The 23,365-nt window shown below is 46.2% G+C and overlaps 1 protein-coding gene across 1 annotated transcript in view; it reads left to right on the forward strand.

The window, feature by feature from the left end:
* RAD18 (RAD18 E3 ubiquitin protein ligase) overlaps positions 1 to 23,365 on the forward strand; it is a 394,915-nt gene that overhangs the window by 180,040 nt on the left and 191,510 nt on the right.

Below are 23,365 nucleotides of genomic sequence, written 5' to 3' on the forward strand. Positions count from 1 at the left end.
TCCAGTTTTAATACTGCACCCAATTCATTAACAAGCGCTCACCTTCAGGTGGATTTGGCACTTATTACTCCAGCGCACCCTAAATTAAGACTTGTAAATAATGTCCAGTCTTGATGAAATGTATTTTGGGTTCCTGTTCATCATCATTCAAGGTGGCTGATAACTGTGAGCAATAGCTTTACTGGTGACAATAATGAATTTCGCATCAGTGCCCTTTTGACTCAACCCCCCACCCCCACCCCCACCTATGGGTTAAATTGTAGCACAGCACATCCCAGGAATTGAGCCATCGCTCCTGTGAGAGGTACTTGGGCAATGTGTGTGTTGATTCTGAACATGTGAATCACGGTTAGTTCTGCTGAAATCCCACAGATTGGCAGCACAAGTGAAGTGTGCCGGAAAGTGACTGAGCGCTCGTAGGGGGGAACACAGTGCTTGTTTTGAGTATTTTTAGAGCTGCTGCACTTTCCTTGTGTACGGAGCACATTCCTTCTGGTACTTTGGATCGCTCGCTGTGCCATGGGGTCATGGACCTTGTTTACATTTTTCTCGCTAAATTGAGCAAATGAGAGGAAGCAGGGCTAAGATCACTCAGGAGGATTTCTTGTATCTGCCATCATTGCCCTGTAAAGCAAGACGAGACCCCCTCTATAACCCCCAGTGGCTTTATTAATGACAAATATATTCACCAACATGAGCCAATTTACATTTCATTGCCTGCAGTTATATTTTTACCTGTCCTTACTTGCTGGTTCCTCCCGACCTCTTCGACTGCAAAGCAAGAATCGCATGCCCACTTTTCATTGTTACCAAGCGTCTTAGTTTTCTTGCATGAGAGTGGTCCTCCCAGTAATACATGCTGGATGCTCTGTGGTTTGTGCTGGCAGGATGCTGATATCTTCACTAGCTCTCATGTATCAGCACAGCTTCATTCCTGAAATGATTTCTCTTTCTACAGCTCATTAGGATTTTCTTTTTGACCAAGACCGGTGCAGAGTTGTTTGATTTCCCACTGCCCTAAAAACTTCCCTTTCTTCCCTCTGTATATTGACATTATTTGCTCTCCCCCCTTCTGTGTGCTCCCATTTTCATGTCCACTGATACGGTTTAGCTTGGATGGGCTGCCCTTCCTGAAGACTTGCATGTGCTGATCTACTTCGTTATTGACTTTCCTTCTGCAGCCACTATGTTTAGAGAACGCAGGGTGACATGATGCACCCTAGAATAGTGTGGTGTCAGAACAATGTCTCCAGCAGCAGGACAACCAGCTATATTAAGGAGTTGCACAGACTTTACAGTTGTAAAAGGAGATTAATTTAGAAAACTGCATTAAAAAAAAGTTTGCATTAAGGAACCAAATGATCAAGAAAATATCGTAATTGGGAAACATTCGCACTAGGCAAAAAAAAGCTGTGATTTTTTTTTGCCTGTTTTGTGTCAGTGGATAGCTGTGGAAATCATGCAGATACCACATTGCTACCACCAATTTGTCACAAACCGCACTCAGCTGCCTCCAATCGCCAGGGCAATACACAAAAAAACTAGCTCCCACCAGGGCTGTGGAGTTGGAGTCGGAGTCGTGGAGTCGGTATAAAATGCACCGACTCCGACTCCTAAAATATATAATTCATTGGGGACAGTAGTGCAATGCAGAATGTGCTGAATATTTTACTAAATAATATTTAGTATAATGCTTATTTTTTTTTTTTTTTATTCAACTTTTTATTTTGAAAAAGATTTTTAAAACAGATTATACATTAAAAACGGAAAGAAAAATACACAGATATGCAGTTACATAAATAAATGTACCATTTCACAGGCATGCTCATTAATCGATCATATCACCAACACTCCAAGCGCCAAGTATAAGATGGAAGATATCCCCTGGTATCCGTCCGACCCTCAAGTACCTATCCCATCGTTCTCCTGCTTCATCCTACATCTGGTATGTGTCCACTAGGGCATCCCAAAGAGACCATGTCACTATGAACTTATCCATTGTATTATGGAGCTGTGCTGTCAACTTTTCCATATTCCTGACATCCTTTATTCTGGCATATAGATCTGAGACTGAGGGCGGGGCTACTCTTTTCCAAAACAGTGAAATTAGACATTTGGCCGCAGTAAGGACATGGAGTAAAAGCTTTAGTTCAGGTTTGCTTAGAGACGATGGAAGGGCATTCAGCAGGTACACTACCGGATCTCTGGTCACACTACCCCCCACCAATCTGCCAATCAAGGATTCCACCTCCTCCCAGAAGCCCTCAATGAGCGGACATGTCCAGAATATATGGTATTGGGATGCTCCCCCAAGGCCACATCTCCAACACACATCTGGGTATGTACAGTTAAATTTATGAAGGAGTTCTGGTGTGTGGTACCATGTCATGAGGATCTTTACTTGATTTTCCTTATAAAGAGTGCTAATCGAGGACCTAAATGTCCTAGCCCATATAACTGACCAGAGTGCATCTGAAAGGGGGCGCCCAACCCATCCCTCCCATCTCTTCATATATGAATGCTTCAGTGCTTCCGGCTGGTCCCCCATTATCAAAATATTATAGATAGCCGAGATCAGTCCCCTGGTTGAAGTCCTGCCCGAGCAAAGAATTTCGAATGCTGTGGGACGTCGCACCCCCGCCCGACCCATTATGTCTGTGAAAAAATGTGATATCTGTTGATATGAGGAATATAGGTGAAGGGGTAGGTTGTATTGATATCGTAAATCCAAAAATGATTTCAATTTCAGCGTAACCGGGTTGACCAGATCCCGGAAACAGGATAGGCCCGCCTTCACCCACTGCCCCGTCACCTCCGAGTTCATGCCCTTTGTCAGATGTGGTGTGAACAAGAAAGGAGTCAGCAGGGAAGACTGCGAGGCCAGCTGGAACTTCATTCTGCACTGCTGCCACACCTCTCTCGTAAACGCCATCGGACCCAGGAGTTCTCTGGAGGGGGTGTCACTAGGGCGTCCCCATATTAACGAGCTAGGGTGGAAAGGTGCCAACCAAAGCTTCTCTATCTCCGTCCACCTGTTAAAAGCCGGTAAGGTCGTCCATGATGCCAGGCTACGCAGATGTGCGGCATAGTAGTAAAGCCTAAGATTCGGACACGACAAGCCCCCTTTTGTACGTGGTGCGCATAGTACTGAATCCGGGATGCGATGCCTTCCCGAGTGCCATATAAATTGCAAAAGTTTTGATTGGACTTTTTTCAATACCCCCAGGGGAACCCGCACCGGAAGTGTTTCAAACAGATACAGGAATTTAGGGATGACTGACATTTTAATTGTAGCAATTTTACCCAAGAAAGAGATCTGAAGTGATGACCACTTTTTCAGGCTATTTTCCACTTCGCGTATCAGAGGCGGGAAATTAGCCTGATACAATGTTCTATAATTAGGGGTAATATTGACTCCTAGATATCGTAGGGAATCTGAACGCCAAGAGTACTTGAAGTTCTGTTTAAGGATCTGTAATTTAGTTTCTGGAATGTTAAGCGGCAAAGCCTCTGTTTTGTCGGAGTTAAGTTTATAGCCCGAGAGTCTAGCGTATTGTGTGAGTACTGCGTGTAAGTTTGGCAAGGAAATGGCGGGGTTAGTCAGAGACAGGAGGACGTCGTCCGCAAATAGGGCCACTTTAAAGGATTTATCCCTAACTTTGACCCCCCCAATGTCCGGATTAAGTCGAATGTGTGCTGCCAGTGGTTCAATACTTAAAACATATAGCAAAGGGGACAGAGGACATCCCTGCCTAGTTCCATTCCGAATCGGCAGGGGATTGGAGTGTGCATGAGGGAGGCGAATCGTTGCCGCCGGGAGGGAATACAAGCCCCGCAGGGCTGAGACAAACGGTCCCGACAGGCCGAAGTGGCCCAACACAGCAAACATGAAGGACCAATCCAGCCTGTCAAAAGCCTTCTCCGCGTCTAATCCCAGAAGAAGTGCCTCCACTCCCTCCCTGTTCACCACCTCCACCAAATCCAAGATCCTTCTGGTGTTGTCCCCCGCCTGCCGATAGCGAACGAAACCTACTTGGTCCTTATGGACCAGCTGTGGAATCCAATTATTTAAACGGTCTGCCAACAGTTTGGTGACTATTTTAAGATCAGAGTTTAAGAGGCTGATCGGGCGGTAGCTCGCACATTCCATGGGATCCCTACCAGCTTTAGGTATAACAGTTATATAAGAGTGTAGAAAAGTGTTTGGGATGTCCTCACCCTTCATAAAGAGATTGAAAAGGTGAGTCAAATGAGGCGACAATTCTCCCAGGAAGGTTTTATAATATAGGTAAGTAAACCCATCTGGGCCTGGGGCCTTGTGGTTTGGGAGGTCTTTAACGGTCTGACGGATCTCATCCGGGGTTATTGCTCGATTAAGATCCTCCAGAGCTTCCTGGGACAGTTTTGGAAGGTGACAGTCAGCCAAATAGTCATTCATAATTGTTGTTCTATCCGGGTGGGACATTGGTAGTGACGGAGGAATAGAGTACAGGGATGTATAATATGCGTGAAAGAGGTGTGCAATTTTTGCGGGATCGTAATGAGGGGTGCCCATAGTATCCTTTTATGGCGCTCGGTGCGGAAGTTATTGTTTGGTCCCGGAGCCTTCTGGCCAGCATCGTATGTGGCTTATTGCCAAACTCATAATACTTCTGACGTGAGTATCGCAATAGCTTTTCTATTTTCCCGTGCGCTATCTCTTTTAATTTAGATCTGAGGTCTATTACCACTTTCAGGCGGGTCTTAGAGGGGCGGGTGCGAAGGTGTTCCTCCGCTGCTCGGAGGTCTGTTTCACATTGACGATAAAGGTGCTGTGAGTCCTTTTTGAGCCTGGAGGAAATAGCTATGCACTCCCCTCTAATAACCGCCTTGTGGGCTTCCCATATCACTGGGAAAGATGGCGGGGTCTGAGAGTTCTCCGCAAAGTAATTCTGTATAGCCTTACAGATATATTCTCGAGAAGTGGGGTTAGTGAGTAGGGATTCATTTAATCTCCAATGGGTTCTTTTTATGGGAACATTTGTTAAGTTAAGGTGTAGTATTAAAGGAGCATGATCTGACCACGTGATACTGCCTATTTGTGCTTGTCTGAGTGTTCTAAGAGTGAGAACATTACCACAGAAATAATCTATTCGGCTGTGGGAATTATGAGGGTGTGAGAAAAAAGTGTATTGTCTCGCTGTCGGGTTATCAATTCTCCACAGATCAAATAGGTGGTATTTATGGATCAACTTGCGAAATCCCTTGGACAGATTTGATGACCTACTCAAGTTCGTGGATTGCGAGGGTGCTAGCATTTTATCGGCTCTATGTGAAAACACCATATTGAAGTCCCCTCCTATAATGTGAAAGACCCCCCGATCTAACGGGAGGCGTGAAAGGACCGAGGAAACAAATCTATTCTGGTTAGAGTTTGGAGCATAGAGGTTACATAGGACTAATTTCATCCCATTCAACGTGCCCTGGATGATCAGGTAACGACCTGAGGGATCAGCTTCCCACTTACTCACTTGAAGCGGGCAAGTGCGAGAAATTAGTACAGCTACTCCAGCTTTCTTTTTTGTATTTGTAGCTGAAAAGGATTGAGGAAACCAATGGCGGGCAAAGTTAAAAGAACTTTTTTCGGTGAAGTGTGTCTCTTGCAGGAACACCACATCCGCCAGTGATTTTCGCATCTCCTGAAGCACCAGCCTCCTTTTAACATCGGGAGTTCAACCCCTTCACATTAAAGCTCATCAACGTAGCCATCCCAGTACCTTAAAGTAAGCTAATGTCAGGGCTAGCGTTTGTGACTGTCGCTCGGTGTGTATGGTAATCATACTCCCTGGATTCTTCCGGGACAGAGCGCCTCTACTATAGTGAATTGCATATCTGTGAGTACAACCAGAACAAGAAAGAATAAACCAAAACATACTTATGTTCTACCAAAAAATATAAACTCTCCAATTATGTACTAAGGGTATGGATTCAACCCCGACCGTCCACTACCCCGCCAGCAGAGTCGCCTTACTTTTATACCAAATCAAAGATACCTCACTAACTATAACCCGCACTATGAACCAAAGTGCGAAACAATTGGCACGACTCTGCAGAAGGGTTAGTGGCGGAACTTCACAAACCGGACCAGGGATCCAAACCCCCCCTCCCCCGGGATTTTGTATACAGGAGGATGTCCCCGGGAAATGGGAAGCAGTAAAAGCAAATCAGTTGACCTCCTGGAATTTCCATATGGGATCAAAAAATGACTATAAAGTCACGGAAAAAAGCCATCAGGTAGGTCCTTCTGCTCTTGGGCCTCTAGATCGCCGTTTACGTGCCGCCGCAGCCGGTTGCCAGGTCTGAGGGAGCTGCTGTATCTGTTGGGGCAGAGTCCAGTCCGGCAGGTCCGGGACAGGAAGGTCGAATGTCCGGCAAAAAGACTCCAGATCTGCAGGGGTCCTAAGGCTAGCCGACGACTCCCCCCGTCGCGCTGACAGACTGAACGGGAACCCCCATCTATAGAAGATATTGTTAGCCTTTAGGGATGACAGTAGTGGACGGAGAGCCCTCCGTTGCTGTAGCGTCAGCCATGAAAGATCCTGAAACAATTGAATCTTAGCATCTCGGTACATTGCTTGTTTTGGCGGTCGTGCTCTGAACATTATTTCCTCTTTAAGTTGGAAGTCCACAATATGACAAATAATGTCTCTCGGGTTCCCTGTCAAATTTTTGGGGCGCAGAGCCCTGTGCGCCCTGTCCATAGGAATTGGGCTATCAGGAGGGCGCTGAAGAAGTGAATTAAATATGGTCTGCAGAATTTTTGTAACGTCCTCCTTTACTTGGACCTCCGGCACGCCTCTGACCCTTATATTATGGCGTCTACCTCTGTTGTCAAGGTCTTCAATATGACGCTGTAATTCTCTTATGGCGTCGGCCTGGGAGGAGGCGTGGGACTGGAGGTGGCGAATGGTTGTTCTAGCATCATTGTGGTCAGTCTCTAGCTGGTTTATTCTTTTAGAGACAGATATCACATCCTGTCGGACCGCCGCTATTTCAGACCTGCAGGTATCTTTTACCTCAGAAATAAGTGCTTGGAAGTCCGTTTTTGTAGGGAGCTGACGTACAAATTCCCACCAGTCTGCTGGAGGACAGGCAGGCTGCAGAGGTACGGGTTCAGCACTCAGGTTTCCCGGTGGCCCCCTCCTGGAAGCCACTCCATCAGGTGGACTCAATGGAGTCCTAGAGGGCTCCTTATATTGTAATACAGGGACTGGGCTCTTTGGCCCTGCTTCCCCCTTTGTTTTCTGGTGCCTTTGAGGCCTTGGGGTGTAATTCGCACTTTGTAATATTGGTGGTCCCAGTGGGGAGGAAAGGGGGGCACCGCTATGAAGGTCTGAGTCATCCCAGACAGGCTGGGAGAGAGTTGCAGACTGCCGGATCTCACTCCTGGCCTCCCGGGCCTTCACATATGCCTCTCCCCCGTCTCCCATCAGGCTGTCCACCATCCCACCTCTAGAACTCCCCCAGTCCTCAGCTTCATCGCCCCTTGCTGAGCTACCGGTCTCCACCTGCGGCTCCACAGCTAGTGCCGACGGACTCCAGCCGCCACCGCTCTCCAGGATCTCTAGTGGGGGGAGGAGCGGCATTTCCCCCATCTCTATGCGGCCGCCGGAGCTCGCCTCTAGGGAGAACGTCTGCCTCCTACCCGGTCCTGCAGTCTGTGGGCGTGCGGCCTCAGCTTGTTCCCCGCAGTCCTGGTCCCGGCCGCGAGCAGGTGAGTCGCTGTGCCGCTCCTCCGCCGCCGCCATCTTTGCCACGAGGTCCGTTCCCCTCCTGTCGGCACCTGCTAGTTCCTCCTCTCTGTCTTCACTCGCGCCGCCGACCTCTCCAGACCCCTCACCTCCTCCTCCGTCTGCGGTGTGCTCTGGCTCCCTCCGTCCGCTGTCTCCCATGTCTCCTGGAGCTGCAGCAGCTTGGGGAGCAGGGGATGTGGCGCCTCCGCCATCTTAGCGTCCTCCCGGTCCTGCTCTCCTGGCAGCTCCTTTAGCAGATAGGAGTCCAGGGTGAGCGGCGCTGGGGTTCCTTGGTCCCTGGCAACTTTTAGGGGCTTTCTCTTCCCCATCCTGGGCACTCCGAGCTGATGCAAATGGGCTTATTTTACTCCCGGGTGAAGGAGCTCAGTCCCTACACGTCCTGCTCCATGAAGCTCCGGCCACGCCCCCCATAATGCTTATTTTTAAGTGAAACATTTATTGTAGTATAATGTGAACATCAGACATTTAATTATTTTTATGATACAATAATCAAGATATTTGGATTGAATATAAAATATATTTATTGGAATACAACTTTAGAACCCAAAAAACTAATAAATTGTAAATATGTAATACAATAATATATATTTTTATATATATATATATATATATATATATATATATATATACACAAGATATGTATGCAATCTACTGTATATTACATAGTGTATTACATATTTACAATTTATTACAGTTTTTTGTGTTCTAAAGTTGTATTCCAGTAAATATATTTTATGTTCTATCCAAATATCTTGATTATTGTATCATAAAAATTATTAAATGTCTGATTTTCACATACACATGTTCATGTACTACAATAAATTTTTCACCTAACTATAAGCAATGTATATAGGAGTCGGAGTTGGTGCAAGAGAATTTGAGGAGTCGGAGTTGAAGGTTTGGCTTACCGACTCCACAGCCCTGGCTCCCACGACGGGCCGATTGGAGACCCGTTACTGGTAACTTATGGCCTCACGAGGCTTCAGGGTCAATGTTTATGGAGCAAGAGGAATGACATTATTAAATTCTATATATTTAATTGGAAATGTACGCAGTATTTCTAAAAATATACAAAAGATGTTACAAAGTGGACAAAACAATATACAGTATTCACGGTTAGATGCAATAAAATAGCTAAACGAAGAAAAGTACTGGACCTTTTGTCGTAGGATGGTACAATTCTTTTTGGAGAAAAGTACTCCAATTAGGAAATATGGAACAATTCTACAGTGAGCTGTAACTTCCAAACTGAACAACGACGAAAACTCTGAATCTGTGTTTATGAAACAGTCACTCCCACATACCTCCCCATGGTGACCTTAGATGAGAGCTGGTCGATGAAATACGTCTCAAATCACAAATATTATTATATCCCCAATCTTCAGGATATCTTCCCCCCTTGGAGGTTCCATTTGGAAGATAATAATGTCATATTTCCTGTCATGATTTTAGCTTTATATAGATCGGAAACATGGCATATACAACCCCATCCATCTGGCTGATATTAATTTGGGGCTAATGCGCAGTTCACGCTGTTATGTAAGAACATGCATGTTGTTTCCTTTGGGATCACGATGTCGAAAATGTGTCTCCCATAACTGTAGGACCTACGCCTGTCCCAAAACATCAAATATTTATAACTGGGACCCGGTGTTTGTTTGTCTGTGACCAGTTCTTTATAGACCAAACATCTGATCTACACATGCAACAGAAGTTTCTTCTCATCCTCTTGTATACACTCAATCCGGACTTGGTGTCTGCCTTCTAGCAGATATACCCATTCAATTACCTGTCCACACCAAGGGGTCCTAGCTGAACAGGGGTCAGATGATGAAGCCATGTTTCTAATAGATTGGTCCTATTTTATCCTCACTAGTGATGAGCGAGCATGCTTGTCACTACTTGGTACTCGCACGAGTATCGCTGTACTCGGGCTGCTCGGCGGGGACCGAGTAATCTCGCGATACTCGTGCTGTACTCGTGGTCTTCATTTCTGCATGTTGGCGCTCTTTTGAGAGCCAGCCCTCATGCAGGGATTGGCTGGCAGACCACTGCAATGCCACAGCCCTGTTAGTTGTGGAATTGCAGTGATTGGCCAGCCTGCACAGCGTGACCGAGCCTTTATATCGGCCGGCGCGCTGTGCTCTGCTCACAGCTATCCAGACAGTGAGTGCAGGGAGAGTGTCGCTGATTCAGGGAAAGCTTTGCGGCCCTTTATAGCTTTTTCAGTTGCAGGGCTGCAAACAGTGTGACCAAAAGTCCTTCTCAGGACTATTCTAGTTGTATACAGGCAGGCAGGGTATAGCCAGGTCGGAGTACAGTAGCAGAGTCCTTCTCAGGACTATTGTTGCTATATACAGGCAGGGTATAGCCAGGTCTGAATACAGGCTAGTGACCAAAAGAGTCCTTGTCAGGACTATTGTACCAGTATACAGGCAGGCAGGCAGGCAGGGTAGTGGTGACCGTATACCAGCCTTCATCATATCTGGGGCTGGTGTACACAGTGTAAAACAGTCCAGATAGTGTCTGACTTGTCTGTAATTGTCGCTCCCCAAAAAAACCTGTTAGGTTCTTATTGCGTCCGTGCTTGGTTTTTAAAACCGCACGTGTGTGCCTGTTGGTGGCAGCGTACAGGTGCACTTGTGTGCAATTTCCACAAACTTTGATATAACGCACAAGTAGTGAATATACACGTCAGCAGTGCACAGCATTGCAAAATGCGCAAGGGCATTGCCAAGGAACAAGGAAGTGGACGTGATGGTGGTGCAGGCAGAGGCCGAGGTCGTGGGCAAGCTCTAATTTCGCCACAACAAAGGGCCACATCTAGTCGCTCGCACGTCCTGTCCCAAATTCTTGGGGACCGCAGCAGTACACCGCTCTTGAACCAAGACCAGTGTCAACAGGTTGTTAGTTGGATAGCAGATAATGCTTCCAGTCAGATTGGCACCACCACAAACACTCTGTCTTCCACACGGTCAAGTGTCAGTAGCCGTGATACTGCACCGCACATTTCTGAACCTGATCCTCCTTCCTACCACCAGGCTGAGTACACGTCCTCCTCGGACATTAATGATCCCACACTTGGACACTCGGAAGAGCTGTTCACGTTTCCATCCACACATTCTGGCCTCTCGCCAGCTCATATTGAAGTGGGTCATGAGGAGATCGTCTGTACAGATGGCCAAATATTTGAGCAGCCACGTTCTCACGAAGTTGGCAACGTGTCTCAACAAGTGGTGGACGATGATGAGACACAATTGTCAGCAAGTCAGGAGGAGGAGCAGGGTGCGGAAGAGGAAGACGACGTGGTGGATGATCCAGTAACTGACCCAACCTGGCAGGAGGATATGCAGAGCGAGGACAGCAGTGCACAGGGGGAGGGAGGCGTAGCATCACAACAGGCAGTAAGAAGCAGGGTGGTGGCCCCAGGCAGAAGTCAGGCAACCGTTCCCCGGAACAACACGACGACACAAGGTGCCTGTACAAATGTTAGGTCTTCCCGAGTCTGGCAGTTTTTTAAGTTGGATCCAGATGATTCAAAAAAGGCCATTTGCAACACCTGCCGTGCCAGCATCAGCAGGGGTACCAAAACTAGCAGCCTGACCACCACCAGCATGATCAGGCACATGTCAGCCAAGCACCCGACTTTGTGGGAAGTACAACAGAGTCGAGGAGCAGTGCTTGCTGATGTCACTGCTACATCTTCGCTGGTTGTGCATGCGAGCCAATCCTCTGTCCATGCTGCCTGCGAACAAGCCTCCTCCACTCCTGCACCTGCAGTTGCCTACGCAGAAAGAACACCATCATCAAGCACGTCCTTGTCCCAGCGCAGCGTTCAGTTATCCATTCAGCAAACCTTTGAACGCAGGCGCAAATACACTGCCAACACCCCACATGCCACAGTTCTAAATGCTAACATTTCGCGACTGCTTGCGCTGGAAATGTTGCCTTTTAGGCTGGTGGAGACAGAAGCATTCCGTGACCTGATGGCGGCAGCTGTCCCACGTTACTCGGTCCCCAGCCGCCACTATTTCTCCCGGTGTGCCGTCCCCGCGTTGCATAACCACGTGTCACAAAACATCACACGTGCCCTGAACAACGCTGTTTCACCCAAGGTCCACCTAACCACAGACACGTGGACAAGTGCTTGTGGGCAAGGCCGCTACATCTCGTTGACGGCACACTGGGTTAATATTGTGGAAGCTGGGACCCAGTCTGAGCGAGGGACGGAACACGTCCTTCCCACACCAAGGTTTGCAGGCCCTACCTCAGTCAGTGTTTCACCCACACTCTACAGCTCCGGAATGTCATGCTCTTCAGCCTCCTCCTCCTCCTGCGCATCCTCATCCACTGTGCCCTCCACACCAGTCACAAGCTGGAAGCACTGCAGCACTGCCTCGGCGAAGCGGCAACAGGCTGTGCTGAAGCTAATCTGCATAGGTGACAAACCCCACAATGCAGAAGAGCTGTGGACAGCTCTGAAACAGCAGGCAGATCACTGGCTCACACCTCTGAACCTAAAACCAGGAAAGGTCGTGTGTGACAATGGCCGGAACCTGGTGGCGGCTTTGAGGCGAGGCCAGCTGACACATGTTCCATGCGTGGCCCATGTGCTCAACCTCGTGGTTCAGCGGTTTATAAAGTCATACCCAGAGCTGTCTGATCTGCTGGTAAAAGTTCGCCGCCTGTCTGCACATTTTCGAAAGTCACCTACTGCTTCAGCCGGCCTTGCCGGCTTTCAGCGCCGTTTGCATCTTCCGGCTCACAGACTGGTGTGTGATGTCCCCACGCGTTGGAATTCAACTCTGCACATGTTGGTCAGGATATGTGAGCAGAAGAGGGCAGTTGTTGAGTACCTGCATCACCTAAGCCGTCGGGAAATGGGTCAAACTCCACACATAACACCTGAGGAGTGGAGATGGATGTCAGACCTATGTACCATCCTCCAAAACTTTGAGGACTCCACCAAGATGGTGAGTGGTGATGACGCCATTATTAGCGTCACCATACCGCTACTCTGCCTTCTAAAACGGTCTCTGCTGAAAAACAAACATGATGCATTGCAGGCGGAGCGCGATGAGTTGCAGCAAGAAACAGTAGTGGGTGTGGGTGATAACACACAGCCCAGCCTCGTCTCATCACAACGTGCAGTGGAGGACTATGACGAGGAGGAGGATGAAGACATGGAGCAACTCTCCGGCCAAATTGAGGATATGACATGCACACCAGTCATATCCTCGGTTCAGCGTGGCTGGCCAGAGGACAGGGTAGATGAGGAGGAGGAGGAGGAGGAGGAGGACAGCATGTTCAGTCATCTTGTTGGTCAGGCTACTGAAGTCCTGGCTGTTAAGAGTCTGGCGCACATGGCTGACTTTATGGTAAGCTGCCTGTCTCGTGACCCTCGCGTTAAGAACATCTTGGCCGACAATCATTACTGGTTGGTAACACTGTTAGACCCACGCTACAAGGAGAACTTTTTGTCTCTTATTCCCGTGGAGGAGAGGTCAACCAAAATGCAGCAGTTCCGGAAGGCCATACTCACGGAAGTAGGCAAAGCATTCCCCTCACAAAACGCTAGCGGCATAGGTCAGGAATCAGTGGACAACCGAGGCGTACAGCCGAGAGAGGCACAAGTCCAATCCGCCAGAGGTAGGGGAACAGTCTTTAAGATGTGGGACAGTTTTCTCAGCCCCTCACGTACCACAGCCCCTGAGGTGCGGGGTAGTGCCACAAGAAATCCTAAGTTTGCCCAGATGCTGAAGGAGTACCTTGCAGATCGAACAACTGTACTCCGACATTCCTCTGTGCCTTACAATTATTGGGTATCCAAGCTGGACACGTGGCATGAATTGGCTCTCTACGCCTTGGAAGTCCTGGCCTGCCCTGCTGCTAGCGTTTTGTCAGAGCGTGTTTTTAGTGCCGCAGGTGGAATCATTACAGATAAACGCACCCGCCTGTCAACTGAAAATGCTGACAGGCTGACTCTGATCAAGATGAACAAGGGTTGGATTGGGCCAGACTTCACCACACCACCAGCAAATGAGAGCGGAATTTAAAGTTTGCCATGTACCTCCACTCACCCATGGGTACACACTTCTGGACTTTGGATAATCGCTGGACTGCTCCTCCTTCTCCTCATGCGCCACCATGATGATGACCGTTACAAATTGCAATACTTAGGCCTTTGTTTCAGGTATACCCCCAGTGGTAAATTTTTTCGCCCATTCTTTGCAGAATGGACATTACAACGACAGGAGACCCGCTCCTTTGCAATGGGAACAATGTTTTGAGGCCCTCATGCACGTCTCTACCCAGGGACAACGTGGAGCCTCCCAATTTTTGGCTGCCCTGCCTAAGGGCTATACTATAATACACCCACTTCCTTAAAATGGACACTTAATGTTTTGAGGCCCTCATGCACGTCTCTACCCAGGGACAACGTGGAGCCTCCCAATTTTTGGCTGCCCTGCCTAAGGGCTATACTATAATACACCCACTTCCTTAAAATGGACACTTAATGTTTTGAGGCCCTCATGCACGTCTCTACCCAGGGACAACGTGGAGCCTCCCAATTTTTGGCTGCCCTGCCTAAGGGCTATACTATAATACACCCACTTCCTTAAAATGGACACCTAATGTTTTGAGGCCCTCATGCACGTCTCTACCCAGGGACAACGTGGAGCCTCCCAATTTTTGGCTGCCCTGCCTAAGGGCTATACTATAATACACCCACTTCCTTAAAATGGACACTTAATGTTTTGAGGCCCTCATGCACGTCTCTACCCAGGGACAACGTGGAGCCTCCCAATTTTTGGCTGCCCTGCCTAAGGGCTATACTATAATACACCCACTTCCTTAAAATGGACACTTAATGTTTTGAGGCCCTCATGCACGTCTCTATCCAGGGACAATGTGGAGCCTCCCAATTTTTGGCTGCCCTGGCAAAGGGCTATACTGAAATAGACCCACTTCCTTACAATGGGCACTTCAGGTTTACAGGCCATCATGCACGTCTCTATCCAGGGACAATGTGGAGCCTCCCAATTTTTGGCTGCCCTGGCAAAGGGCTATACTGAAATAGACCCACTTCCTTACAATGGGCACTTCTGGTTTACAGGCCATCATGCACGTCTCTATCCAGGGACAATGTGGAGCCTCCCAATTTTTGGCTGCCCTGGCAAAGGGCTATACTGAAATAGACCCACTTCCTTACAATGGGCACTTCAGGTTTACAGGCCATCATGCACGTCTCTATCCAGGGACAATGTGGAGCCTCCCAATTTTTGGCTGCCCTGGCAAAGGGCTATACTGAAATAGACCCACTTCCTTACAATGGGCACTTCTGGTTTACAGGCCATCATGCACGTCTCTATCCAGGGACAATGTGGAGCCTCCCAATTTTTGGCTGCCCTGGCAAAGGGCTATACTGAAATAGACCCACTTCCTTACAATGGGCACTTCTGGTTTACAGGCCATCATGCACGTCTCTATCCAGGGACAATGTGGAGCCTCCCAATTTTTGGCTGCCCTGGCAAAGGGCTATACTGAAATAGACCCACTTCCTTACAATGGGCACTTCTGGTTTACAGGCCATCATGCACGTCTCTATCCAGGGACAATGTGGAGCCTCCCAATTTTTGGCTGCCCTGGCAAAGGGCTATACTGAAATAGACCCACTTCCTTACAATGGGCACTTCAGGTTTACAGGCCACCATGCACGTCTCTATCCAGGGACAATGTGGAGCCTCCCAATTTTTGGCTGCCCTGGCAAAGGGCTATACTGAAATAGACCCACTTCCTTACAATGGGCACTTCAGGTTTACAGGCCATCATGCACGTCTCTATCCAGGGACAATGTGGAGCCTCCCAATTTTTGGCTGCCCTGGCAAAGGGCTATACTGAAATAGACCCACTTCCTTACAATGGGCACTTCAGGTTTACAGGCCATCATGCACGTCTCTATCCAGGGACAATGTGGAGCCTCCCAATTTTTGGCTGCCCTGCCTAAGGGCTATACTATATAATACACCCACTTCCTGACAATGGACACTTAATGTTTTGAGGCCCTCATGCACGTCTCTATCCAGGGACAACGTGGAGCCTCCCAATTTTTGGCTGCCCTGCCTAAGGGCTATACTATATAATACACCCACTTCCTGACAATGGACACTTAATGTTTTGAGGCCCTCATGCACGTCTCTATCCAGGGACAATGTGGAGCCTCCCAATTTTTGGCTGCCCTGGCAAAGGGCTATACTGAAATAGACCCACTTCCTTACAATGGGCACTTCTGGTTTACAGGCCATCATGCACGTCTCTATCCAGGGACAATGTGGAGCCTCCCAATTTTTGGCTGCCCTGGCAAAGGGCTATACTGAAATAGACCCACTTCCTTACAATGGGCACTTCTGGTTTACAGGCCCTCATGCACGTCTCTATCCAGGGACAACGTGGAGCCTCCCAATTTTTGGCTGCCCTGCCTAAGGGCTATACTACAATAGACCCACTTCCTTACAATGGGCACTTCAGGTTTACAGGCCCTCATGCACGTCTGTATGCAGGGGCATTGGTGAACCTCACAATTTTGGACTGCCCTGGCAAAGGAAAATACTACAAAGACTCACTTCCTCAAAATGGGCACATTAGACTCAAGAGGCCTTCATGTACGTCTCTTCTCAGGGACATCGGAGTGCCACACAATGTTTTCACGTAAAATCTTTCATGTATTAATCTCAAAAAGTAACATACACCAGCTCTATCTCACTATTGGGTATGTGCCCTTAACATTTCTGCCATGAAAAATCATTTTGGGGTCATTTTGGAAGGTTTTCTGGTGAGTCCGTAAAAATGGCGTGAAACGCGGACAAAATTGTTCACAGCTGTGACTTTTGAGTGATAAATGCTTCAAGGGGTCTTCCCCATGCTGTTGCCATGTCATTTGAGCACTCTTCTGAGACTTTTGTGACATTTTTAGGGTTTCTCCATGCTGCCGGGGGGTCATTTCACAAAAATACTCGGGTCTCCCATAGGATAACATTGGGCTCGTTGCTCGGCCCGAGTACACGAGTATCTTGGGAGGCTCGGCCCGAGCTTCGAGCACCCGAGCTTTTTAGTACTCGCTCATCACTAATCCTCACATTTATCACATTTTGCAATATTTTTCAGCTGCAAATCCACATTGAACCTCATGGACTTTGGTAATTTCTTTGTGCAAAACAGCGGATTGTGTGGTAAAATATCATCACTCTCATCTCACCCGACACTTCAGGGGCAATAATCCTCAGCTCTCCTCTCTGCTCCCTGTATACCTATGACTGGCTGCAATCGTCACTCGTGATGAGACGTCATTGTAGGAGGCCGGGTGTCCAGAGATGGGAAGAGTAGTATTGCCATTTGGGACGTGAATCTAGGCTTTATTTATTTTATTCGCCATAACATTTACAATAATCGTGTTATCTTGCAGATTTATTGTTTTCCATTAAACAAATTGGGAAAAATTTGCAACAAATCTGTGACCAATCCATTACAAGAAGTGATGAGCGACGGATGTAAAAATGTGCACCTCTGATAAATTTCTCCATGGGAAATCCACAGCAATTCCCATACATGTGAATGCCCTAAAGGTGTCCATAGAGTGGACATTGAGCTTTACAGCTATTATGATTGAAGATGAAGGAGAAGACGGCATGCCTCTGATATATCCCAGTACTGCGTGTACTCGAGCGTCAGTCCTCACCGCCGTCGCCGACTCTCCAGTACAGCACCTCCCTCGATAGATGAAGGCAATTTCTTGGTGTTCATTATCTTCTCACTAAGGAGCATGCTAATGATCTATCATGTTAGGATTATTACTTTTGTCCCACCATGGCGCACTGATGAAATCCCACAGAACTCGTTAACAGCATAAATCTTTGAGAAGTCACTAGTTAAGAAGCGGCAAACAGTATTCTGTGGTCAGGAATGCGGCTCGTCTCTCCAGAAATAAATTTGTTTTGATCATTAATATTTCTCATCGGTGACCCTATGTAAAGAGATCAAACCTGCTTTTTTTGCATAATTTACGTCCCCTTGGTAGTACAGTAATATACTGCATCTCCCTCCATTGACGGAAATGCTGGAGTCTTAATCTTTCTGGATGTGGATGTCAGCCTGGGGTGATACAAATCTCCCCAGACCTGCGAGGAAACGTTCCCAGCATCTTTATTTTAACAGATGTTTGTAGTATTTTTTTGGCTGTATTAAATTAATATTTGTGTTTTTTATTAAAGATGGAGAATAAGATTATGATGCACATAAGTGCTGTAAGTGCAGATCTAAGTGCAAGCCGGTATGGATGCTATACCCCCAGATGGAGCTCTCCAAAAGTGGCTGCTACTCCTCTAATACTAATGATGATGGCTCCTCTAGGTGACTGGCATAACAGGGCAAAATACTAATGATGATGGCTTATCTAGGTGATTGGCATAGACCAGTGTTGACAAGGGGTAAAGGGCCAGGCAGCAAATAACGGCCCATTGAGACTTCGAGGCGGTGCAGCAGATGACGGCTCCTTGAGAGTTCGAAGCGATGCAGCAGATGACGGCTCCTTGAGAGTTCGAGGCGGTGCAGCAGATGACGGCTCCTTGAGAGTTCGAGGCGGTGCAGCAGATGACGACTCCTTGGAGAGTTCATGTCGGACCCTGGAGCACAAGAGAGGATAAATTAGGGGGATACCACCACTTTATAGATATGATTGGGATGGGACTCACTCGGGTTGGAGGATGCGGACACCTGAACTGTGCACCACAACCACTAAAGAGGGACAAAGTTAAAGCATATATCCATAGTTTATGCATTGCCTCGCTGGCTTGCACCTGCATGTGATAGGTCACGCTAGGTATGGGGGAGTACTAAGCGAAAAAGGGAACCCCTTGTGTCTAGGGAAGGGGGAGATGGTGACTCTTGACCAAACCTACTGCTGGCACCTGGGGTCCCTCCTCATCCAGGTTCCGCACCTATGCGCCGAGCTGGATACTTGACCCTAGGGTGACCGTAAAGCTGGGCTCTACATAGGGAACGGGTGGTATGAGCTCTTCGTCAACCCCACTAAACACCAAAAAAGACACAAGGAGCACACATATGGGGAAACCACATGAACAATTTATATCCAGAGGCCTCTGGAAAAAGTTCAGCAAAGAGCAGCAACGATCCTACAGATGAGTGCAAGCTGCCTGCTTACATCCAGAGCTTGCGTTTAGGCTGGACTCACAAGAGCGTATGGCATCCGATGAGAGAGCATCGGATGCGATATGCTAATGTCCCCCGGCTCAGGCTCTGCTGCGAGCGTGAGCCGGGTGTCATGCGACTGTAACCCGATCTTGCGATCGGGTCACAGCTGTGAAGCTGAGTGCAGGCGCTGCGGAGGAGAGGGAGGGGTTAATCCTCCCATCTCCTCCACTGTCAGCCTGTGCGTATATCGCACTGCACTGGGATAACATCCGAGTGCAGTCCGATGTATCTCTCGCATCCATTCACTTGAATGGGTGCGAGGGATACGGCTCTCGCAGACAATCGCAGCATGCTGCCGCTTTTCTCGCATCCAGAATCTGGATGCGAGAAAAGCTGACCAACAGCTCAACCTCATTGCCTAACATTGGTCAGAGTGCAATGCGAGAATTTCTCGCATTGCACTCGTCCGATTTTCACGCTCGTGTGAGCGTACCCTTAAACTGAAAATCACTAGCACAAGTCCAGGGAAGATGGGAGTATTTAAACCCAAGGAGAAATACAGATGATTAGCAGCTGAAGGGAAGAGGAGCTCCGCAGGGTCCTAAAGAGAAAAGGATAAAAACCCAACAGAGGAGATACCTAGTACAGTGAATACTGATAGCAGGAATAATAGAGTCAGGGAGAATTTTGCACAGCCAAACGCTGTGACCTTCTTTTGTCGGACACTATAGGACTGTCTGACATCTGTGACAATAGAAGACCTGGAGGCAGCAGTGATGACCTGTGAATTGCCTTGAGCGTATGCTGGAGGACAACAGTGAAGAGTCTCTTATAAAACTGAAGAAGTGCCAGAAGTACAGTGGCAACTGACATTTGGAGAGAAAACCTAGAATTTGGGAGAGGGCGTCAGGAACAGTGGGGGGAATGTGGATAGCTGCTAGTTTTTGAGAGGCAGGTGGACAGGAAAACCCCTTTCCCTAGGCATGCAGTTTAGCTGGAAGAGTCTGTGCTGGAGAGGATTGCAGGTGAGGGCGGCAGCACAGAGCTGGAAACTAACAATCGAGCCGTCCTACCATACATAATTGGTGGAGGAAGTTGAACTAGATGGACCTAGGTCTTTTTTCAGCCTAAGTAACTATGTAACTCACTACGTAACTACTTGTCTGTGCCTGAAGCCCGGTTGCATTTCAATTCTGTCTCCTGCACCATCCAACAACCTGGTCCACTAAACATACTTTTTTTTTTGGTTCAACTATTTCATTTCAGCATTTAAAGATTAGACTTTTAGAGTAGTGCCCCCGTAATACAGCAGAGCAGAATGTTTCCTTATGTCGTACAGCCTATGTTTGATCACCAGAGATGTATCAAGCTAAATACACCAGAAAGTTGGCTCAGTTTGTACCACAAATTTGTTTTTGGAATTTTATACTTATGTGTGTTAGACACTCTGCTCTTTGACTATCAAGAAACGTTACTTAGTGGAAAGGGAATGGCTCAACATGGAACGCGATGCTTGTGTGCATATTTTTTGGCACAGTGTAAGCCAAGAACACCTATATCACAGTCACAAAATTAGGCAAACTAGCAATGCTCAATATCAACACCAACAAAAACTAATATGCAAAAGCATAAAATATATATAAATCTTTATTAAACAATTTAAATAAAGGGATACAAAGTGTCTCAACAATTGGCATCTCTCATGGGGCAGATGTAATATATTGGGAACATCTAGCAGACCCCCCTATATATGAAGTAATATAATAGAATAGTAACACCGAACCAAAAATGTATATATAAAAAATAATCTTTATTTTTATATAGCTCTAACATATTCCGCAGTGCTTTACATACATCAAGAACACACACAGATATCTATCTATCTATCTATCTATATATATATATATATATATATAAAATCTCTCAAGATGCATACTACTCCGTATTTGACATATTTGTCATGATAAGAAGAAACAGGTGAAACACAAGTGTGTAAAAAATATCAAACAAAATTTACATCACATAGTAAGCGAAACGTGCGTTGGGTGTGGGGAACGCCAGCACACTCTCTATGCACCCCGTTTGTAGATATACCTCGTACCAATATGGGACCATATCTATATGTGACGTTTCTTATCATGGCAAACATGTCAAATACGGAGCAGTACGCGTATTGAAATATATATATAATAATAATAATAATTTTATTCATTTATATAGCGCTATTAATTCCATAGCGCTTTACACACATTGGCATATATATATATATATATATATATATATATATATACCGTATATATTTTTTTTCGTCCGGTGTTACTATTCAATTAAATTACTTCATATATAGGGGGTCTGCTAGGTGTTCCCAATATATTACATTTGCCCTATGGGAGGTGCCAATTGTTGCGACACTTTTTATTCCTTTGTTTATTAAAGATTTATATATCTTTTATGCTTTTGTGATTTTGTTGGTGTGGACAATGTAAGCCAACTAATAGATGGCATAAATACGGGTCAACAAGTCTAAAAATGCATCACAAACCACAGAGATCCATCTGTCGTATTTTTAAGAATGTGTCGTCCAAGTTTGCACTGGTTAAGTTAGATTATATTGAGAAATGTGCGCCCTTATCTTTAAAAATCAGCTGCAGAAAATAACTTTTTTGGTCCATTTCCCAGCACATTACTGTACCAGCCGCCTCTTGTAACGAGCGGTGTACCCGTGTGAGCCGCCCACATTTCGGATGGATTTTCTCGCCTCTGGATGTAAACAATAAATATTGATATGGTGAAATGTGGAAACACTGGACATATTGTGTTATTCCCTCATTTATATAAACCACAAACTGTCCTTAAATCGGTCACAATAACGCTGAGGATTTGCACTGAGCCGTAGATTTGTGAGAATCTGAGCGCAGCCAACACTTTTTAGTTTTATTTTTTTTTAATTAGGATTCTAATCACCAAACCCTTCTGTGAAGTTTCTGGTCACAATCTATAATTAAACGCCCTTATCTGCTGATCGACCAAAGAAAAATGTCATCTGGGGATATCGTCGCTTAGGCGCAGCTCGCGACCATAGTTATGTTTTCTGATCATGCAAAACACTTCATCGCATCTAAGAACACTTTCATCCTTGTTTTATGAAGAGTAGACTGAGATTTTTTTTTTTTTTTTTTTTTTTTTTTATACATCTGCTTATTAGGATCCCCTGTGAGAAAAAAAAAAAATAAGGTTACCTTGCTTCTAAAGAAGAAAATACAAAAAGTTTTGCCCAGGTGTCTGTGCCTATGGGGAGATTGGAGGTGATCATATGTGCCCAGACTTTAAATCCTCTCTCCCCCACCAATGTCAACAATGAGCGGTTAAGAAAAATGTAAAGGTTAATGTGGTCTAGAAAATAAAATACTTACAATAAGATGTGGAAGCTTAAAGGGGCGGTCCACAACTCAGCCAACCCCTTCTCATTCCCCATGTTTGCCCCCATTAAAATGTAAGAGTTTATACTCCCAGTGCCGGCACGGTTCCAGCGGTGTCGGCCCTTGTGTTCCAGGGGATTATGTTAGATTGTTACATCATACAAGTCCTGCGCCCAGTTGCTGGCTTTGGATGCAGTAATTAACTGGCAGTAAATAGCCGGCCGCAGCTCTTGGGAACCAGAGTTTTTTAATTTTAACATAGGCAAACGTGGTGTAAGAAAAAGTTCTCAGAGTAGTGAACAACCCCTTTAAATATCTATATAGTGAACTTATGCCATAGTTATATTCTTGTATATAGGAGCAGTATTATAGTAGTTATATTCTTGTACATAGGGGCAGTATTATAGTAGTTATATTCTTGTACATAGGGGCAGTATTATAGTAGTTATATTCTTGTACATAGGGAGCAGTATTATAGTAATTATATTCTTGTACATATGAGCAGTATTATAATAGTTATATTCTTGTACATAGGAGCAGTATTATAGTAGTTATATTCTTGTACATAGGGAGCAGTATTTTAGTAGTTATATTCTTGTATATAGGGGGCAGTATTATAGTAGTTATATTCTTGTACATAGGGAGCAGTATTTTAGTAGTTATATTCTTGTATATAGGGACAGTATTATAGTAGTTATATTCTTGTACATAGGGGCAGTATTATAGTAGTTATATTCTTGTACATAGGGGCAGTATTATAGTAGTTATATTCTTGTACATAGGAGGCAGTATTATAGTAGTTATATTCTTGTATATAGGGGGCAGTATTATAGTAGTTATATTCTTGTACATAGGGGGCAGTATTATAGTAGTTATATTCTTGTACATAGGAGCAGTATTATAGTAGTTATATTCTTGTACATAGGGGCAGTATTATAGTAGTTA

Source organism: Anomaloglossus baeobatrachus, chromosome 8 (assembly GCF_048569485.1).
Source record: "Anomaloglossus baeobatrachus isolate aAnoBae1 chromosome 8, aAnoBae1.hap1, whole genome shotgun sequence".
In the NCBI taxonomy this organism is placed as follows: Eukaryota; Metazoa; Chordata; class Amphibia; order Anura; family Aromobatidae; genus Anomaloglossus; species Anomaloglossus baeobatrachus.